The sequence below is a fragment of the Poecilia formosa genome, unplaced genomic scaffold (genome assembly GCF_000485575.1).
Source record: "Poecilia formosa unplaced genomic scaffold, Poecilia_formosa-5.1.2 Scaffold145, whole genome shotgun sequence".
Lineage (NCBI taxonomy): Eukaryota > Metazoa > Chordata > Actinopteri > Cyprinodontiformes > Poeciliidae > Poecilia > Poecilia formosa.
This window is the reverse complement of record NW_006800084.1, coordinates 1,549,510-1,556,107: the sequence shown is the minus strand read 5'-3', so window position 1 is coordinate 1,556,107 and position 6,598 is coordinate 1,549,510.

Sequence of the window (6,598 nt, the reverse complement as noted above, 5' to 3'; positions counted from 1 at the left end):
AAAGAAAGAAAGAAAGAAAGAAAGAAAGAAAGAAAGAAAGAAAGAAAGAAAGAAAGAAAGAAAGAAAGAAAGAAAGAAAGAAAGAAAGAGAGAAATAAATGTGTGTGCTGGCAATGTGAGAGCGGTATCACCTCAGATCTGTTTGTGCTCCACAGTCAGTTACACGGGGGAAGAAAGGTGAGATGTTCGCTTTACAGTGCTTACCTAATATGGGCTGAAATGTGGCAAGAAGTGCAACAGTGAGCCAAACAAAGCAAAACAAATGAACTCTTGTGTCAGGAAAGTTATTGCCTAAAAATGATTTGTGGGGCTGAAACAGCACAATGTGAAAACCTGAAGATCATGAAAGGAAAAAAAAGGTTCTCTTATTCTGAGGAAGATATTTGAGTGAATGAAAAATAAACCACGTTTTTGTTTTTAAACTCAGATTAACGTACATTAGGTATGTGGTGTTTACTGAGTTTTGAGAAACCTTTTAAAAATTTCACAATTTTCAATAACAAGCTATGTTTATTTGCTAAAATTGGTGAAATTTTGCTTTTTCTGAAGTCATTTCATATCGAAATCCAAATTTTTTCATGAAAATTGACGGCAGTTGCTAATTTTATGCTTTACAACATTACCTCTGAGATGTCCTCCACTGCAGATGTGAGGATTTTTGTCGTTTTGTCGAGAGCTAATCTGATTTGTAGGACGGTAATCATCATTCGTCATTAATTAACCTTTCTCCTTTAACATGCCTGAGTCCCGTAGCTTTAACTTACAGCCCACATGCAGGTCTGAGTTTTAAAGAGGCTACAAAAGAAGCTGACTGTTCACAGCAGCAGGCTGGGGCCTCTTTGTCATCGTCTGCTCTCCCCTCAGGCAGGAAAGCTTCACTTTATAACTCAGCTGTTGTCACATTCTGCAGCCTCTCCTTTGCATGTCACACATAGCTCTAATTCACTCTGATCACGGGCTGCTACACACCTCCCTCTGCGAGCTGAAGCAGGGTGAAGCTTGTGGGGTTGGAGGCATCAAGCGGGAAGAAAGCAAATCTTGTTGTTTTGGCTCTCAGCTGGGCGCTGCGTTTCCTGGAGACTCCTGGAAGGGAAAAAAGCTCCAGGAATTTCCAGAATCTGATTCCATGTTTCCTTGTTGCTCGTCAGACTTTGTTATGAGGAAACACATCATCATTTTTTTATGTAAATGAAAAACCTGGTGAGTAAATCCTCCTGGCTTCACAGCAGAATCATCACCGCTGAGTAACACTGAGCTGCTGACTCAGACCAACTCCCCAAAAACAGTTTTCCACAGGTTCATCTGGCTGAACATATCATGTGTCAACTGATTCTCTCATCTTTTATGGCATGCCCCAAGGATTAATACTTAGCCCACTCATTTTTTCCATGTAAGCCTTCACGCTTTTCCCAAGGTAAAATGACAATGCTACAAAGTTGATGCAGATAATGGACAATATTTGTACTTTAATTAAGAAGTTATCAAAGAAAACACATTCGATTGCATAAATCCCTCAATTTGAGCAGGCATGTGGAGATTAATCGCCTTTAACAGGAAGAAGCCTCCAGTAGAACCAAACTTGGTTTGAGCTGCAACTAAGCGGGACTTAAAAAAACAAGAAAAGAAAAAAGAAGGAAACGCTAAATTACAAGCTTGTTATGTAATTAAGAAAATCTAAAAAGGTACAGAAGTCACCGCTGCTTCAGCTTCATTTCATTTGCAACTGAAACAAAACAGTTTTTAACACCTAAACCTACAACAAATGAAGGTGAGGCTGTAAACAAAGGAAAGCCACTCAAAACCAATCAATAAATCAATAAATACGTAAAACAGACGCTCAAACAAATGCTTCAACAGGGAAAGAGAAGGATTTTAAACAAATCGCATCAATTCCTTCTGTCTACTGAAGAAGAATAGAAACAAAGAACAATAATAACATTGAATCCGTTAAAATTAGCAATCCAGGTCAACCGTGAACCCAGTTATCTGACGCTGAGACAGCATGTAGCCGACATTTTAACTCAGGGAGTTTGACCCTACCAATATCATTTAATGAGCGCACAGGAATCGAAGGTATTGCAGCAGACATCCATGTAATGCTATTGAAACGCTGCTCGACAGAAGCATTTCGATAGAGAATATAATCCTGTTGGCGATAAGCAAAAGGTCAAAGCTAAAGGTCATTCTATCGTAGCAGCAGAAGGACAAACTGAAGCAGTAATTTAAACCTGAGTTATCTGTTACTTCCACAGGAAACAGATCTCAGGGTGCATATTTGAATAAAACGTTTGCGGTCCGGGTCCACGCTCGCCTCTTTGGGGGCGAGCTGCATAAGGTGGGCTGCAGGCGGGATAAGCATAAGTGGTTCACAGCTGGTGTCTGGGGAAACACGAGAGAAGGGCGGGGAGGGCCGGACGGCACGGGGAGGGGCTGTGGTGGATGCTCTGAGGACTGGGGGGAGCTGCAGCCATGGCGACTGATGGAGGAGAAAGTAAGCAGATGTCCACAAGCTGGCAGACAGGCCCAAAGTGGCCTCGACACTGAGAGACAGGTGGACGTCCAGAAACACAGTGGGACTGCAGAGCGACGCCAACATGGACGCCCGTCTGCAACAGCAACAGTCGAGTTTCTCACAAACAAATCTGTTGCCGTTTCATTTGGAGGACATAACATAAACAAGATTTAAATTTTTGTTTTGGCGTAGATGAAATTAGAACGAACCACCAATGCAGATACTTTTGTTCACTGTAAAGGAGCATTTTAAGTAAGTATAGTCATGGTTTTTGAAGTGAAGAAAGAAAAATAAAAGTTTTATTACCACTTGATTTTTTATTTGTTTTACACTTTATGAAACTTCAGTCATTTATTGGGATAGACAAACAGAAAAAAGTCCATATGTGAAGTGGGAGCAGACAAAAATCTATTCCTTATCATGGCGACATTTCCTCTCGTTTCAAATAAATTGCCTGTCAAAATCTTAGCATGACTCTCTGGTCTCAGACAGGATGCTGTGAGAAACTCCTTCATCCCAGCAGCTCTGATCAAAGTTACGCCGTTGCTCTTGGGACGTAACTCCAGCGTTTTGAGCAAAGTCACAAGTTAGGATTTAAAACTTTAACAAGACCAAATTTAATCCCCTTTAAGCTGCTAATTCTGAGTCCTGGAAGACAAGGAGACACAAAGTCGCCGACCCTCTGCGAAAAATGTCAACATGACCCTGAGCAAGGCACTTCAAACCCAGCTGCTGTGAGATGTTACTGTGAAATGTTTTAAACTCACTATCCATATGTGACGGAAACAAATAATACATTTAGAGTACAAGATATATAAATCATTGGGCTCTGAAAATAAAAAGAAATAAAACTTTGAAAGTGGACTCCAATGAACTTATGGTTCTTGACTTGGGAGATATGACTCACTGCCCAGGGTGGCATATCCTGTTGAGAGGCTATAAAATATTGCATGTCTGTTAAAGCATGTCTTTATTTATCTAAATAGGTTTATTAATTGAAACGCATCCTTGTCCTTGTAGGACATCCAGGACAACCAACTCTCACCACTGTAAGATCAGCGAATAAAAATGTGGAAATTCAAAGCTTATTGATAAATGATGATTAGTAGTAATTGATTAAATTAAAAAAATAAATAAAAGGTCAAATGAAACAGTTTCATTTTGTTTAGCAACAAAAATACAACAACCAAATTTTTGAAGCGAGTGTAGACTTCAACTTTTAATAACTAAAACAATTAGTAAAAACAACAAAAACAAACTTATGTTTAGACTGTACAATACGAGAAACAACTATTTTAGATGTATGCAGAGTTTATCAACACTGATTTGATATAAAAACAACAAACTGCTTTAAAAACAATAATAATGTCTGATTTGTGATACAATAAGAAGTGTGATATGATCTCCACCTGAAGCAGTGGATTGTTTTGGACATGTAAATATATTTAAACATTTTCCGAGCAAAATTAATTTGGTTTCGTTTGCATTTATGCCCAAAAATAAATGAAGTACCAGGCAGAACATTTACTGTGTGTAAATGGAAAATGTATGCACTTTTTCCTGTAAGTGGTTACAATTACGTCTTACCTAAGATTTATGAAATTGATGTTTAATTGGAAGACAAGTAATAAATCAGGGCAGCACATCATCCTGAGTTACAGGAAGTTTGAAATACCTATTTTTATATATGTATTTTTTTAAAAGGACATATGTTTGTAGAGCCAGATAGCAGCATGGCTCCTCGTGATTCAATGTTAAGAGATGAGCAGGACAGTGATGTGTTAAAATGTGCTGCCATCATTAAACAAGGCCTTACCAGTTACCATGGAAGCTCATTCGCAGGCAGAAAAAAAAAAGGCTTGAGAGGCTTACTGTCATGTAATCAGCCACTTCAGGAAATCCATGATGAGTAACAATGGATGGCATCAGGTGATGAGTCGTTCATAGTGAAGCCTGGTCCCCATCAGAGACACAATGTAAACCTGCCACCTTAAAACATGTCGACTCTCACATTCCAGTTCTCCTCTTCCTTCCTGGTTTCTTCTTTGTCTTTTATACATTTGTTTATTCATACAGTTATCTCAGGGATACACGTGGCAGCATGTGGGAGTCTGGGCAAATTTATCTTCATGATTTCAGTGTGCCTCAGATTGGCAGGGGTTTTGTAGGAGGGTGGCCCAGAAGACAATCCAAAAAAACATAATACAAGACCTGTGTTCTCTTTATGGCTCATTTAAATCTCCATGTGGGCAGCGACCATTTTGCTGTCTCAAGTAGCTTTGTCTGCTCTGCAGATTTTCTAATGAGGGGCTTTTGGAGGAGGATGACAGGGCACTCTGTCCGCTCTGTCAGGGAGGAGGGGCTTTCAAAATAAACCGGCGACGCGCTGCTCATGGATACACTTAACGCCAGATCCCCCCCTACTCAGATGCCCTGCTGGCAGCTTGGCAGCAGTATTAGGATGGAGAAGGGTGGTATTAGTCTGAAACTCTCATTATGTCAGATACGCTGAAAACCTGTAATCCAGGCTCCAAATGATAGGGGAGGATTTAAAAAAAAGAAAGAAAGAAAAACTCGACAACAAGGCTGTAGGACTCAGAGTCTCTTTGTTTGGTATGGGGCACAAAGTCTGGAGCTTCTGGTCCCTTTCTGTAGCAGCAGAAAAACAGGAAACAACAGCAGAGATTTGTCTAAACCTGCAAGCAAAACTGAAAAGAAGACGAGTGTTCGTGACAGTGAGACTGAAAGTAAATATTAGTCCCTAAAAGTTTAGTGGCTTAGTACAGAAAAGAAATCTCATAAAAATCTCAGCAGACAGTACCTTTATGTTACAGGTATTTTATGTATGTGTTGCTCAACTGCTGTTTAAATCTTTCAGGTCAACGAAACTCCTAAATGTCGAGTGTAATGTCTTCTGCTGTGCTTTATGGTCGAGGTGTAAGCAACTGAATCAAGAATAATGAGTACAAAAGGTAGCAAGACAAGCAAACAGAGATCCTGCCACCGTTTGCTTGCCTGCCCACAAGCAGAGTGGATATACTGGGAGGTATTGACTTGCCTTGACTAAGAATAGAAAACAGAGTGAGGAGCTTTTATAGAAGCACTGGGGACATCATGAGGGCACAACAAGAACAAAAGTGAAGCCCAAGAAAGCATCACAGCTCCTGGCCTCTGCTTCTCTTTGTACTTCTGCAGTTTTTGATCTTTGTCCACTTTTCTTTTTCAGTTATGAAAAGAACTTGAATCCCCAAAACAGGATTTAGAGCAACAACCGGTACAAATAAGGTGTAATATAAACTCTAGTACTAGTAAATTAGGTGACATTTTAGACTTTTGTTTTTGTTGAACTCCATAATTATCAACAATTACTGAACTACCAGGAGAAATACCTGGAATCCTGAATACATTTGTGAGCTTCTCATCAGGTAAGAACCATGCAGACTCCTTAGATTATCAGAGATCATCATATTGTTTTAAACTTGCTTCTGTGCATATTTGCCAAAAACACCAAGACAGTTTTAAGGAAGAAAGTTTTGATGCATTTTCATGCAATCCAAATCTACTATGGTGCAGCAAATATATATATAAAACATGACATTAATTTCATAAAAATTATGACTCTCAACCATGATCTTCTTTCTCTGTAAGTTTTTCAAATAAAATGTCGAATTAAGGCTCCCTCTCCTATGCCTGAATATGGGTGCATTTCCACCATGAATCTGTTTTTTTAATCATTAAATTTAAAAGACTTATGTTCTGCTTTTGTAGTAGTGTATATATGCCCTGCTGAAGTTTCTTAACATTTTTCAGCAACCACTGACCATGAGAACCGGTGCTTTAGTAAATTAGTAAATTATATTTGCTAAAAGAAAAGGCGTGAAAAAAATGTTACAAGGCTGCCCTCTGCTGGACGCTGTCAGCGGTGCAGAGCAGCTGCATCGAGAGGGAGTTCAGAGTCGAACAAGAATGATGGATTCATGCTGGATGTTTATTTATTTATTTATTTATTTAAAGAAAAAACCAATAGTTTTTTGTTTTTTTCCAACCTGTCCGAAGACAGAAGGTGCTCATGTTTTTGTCATTTAA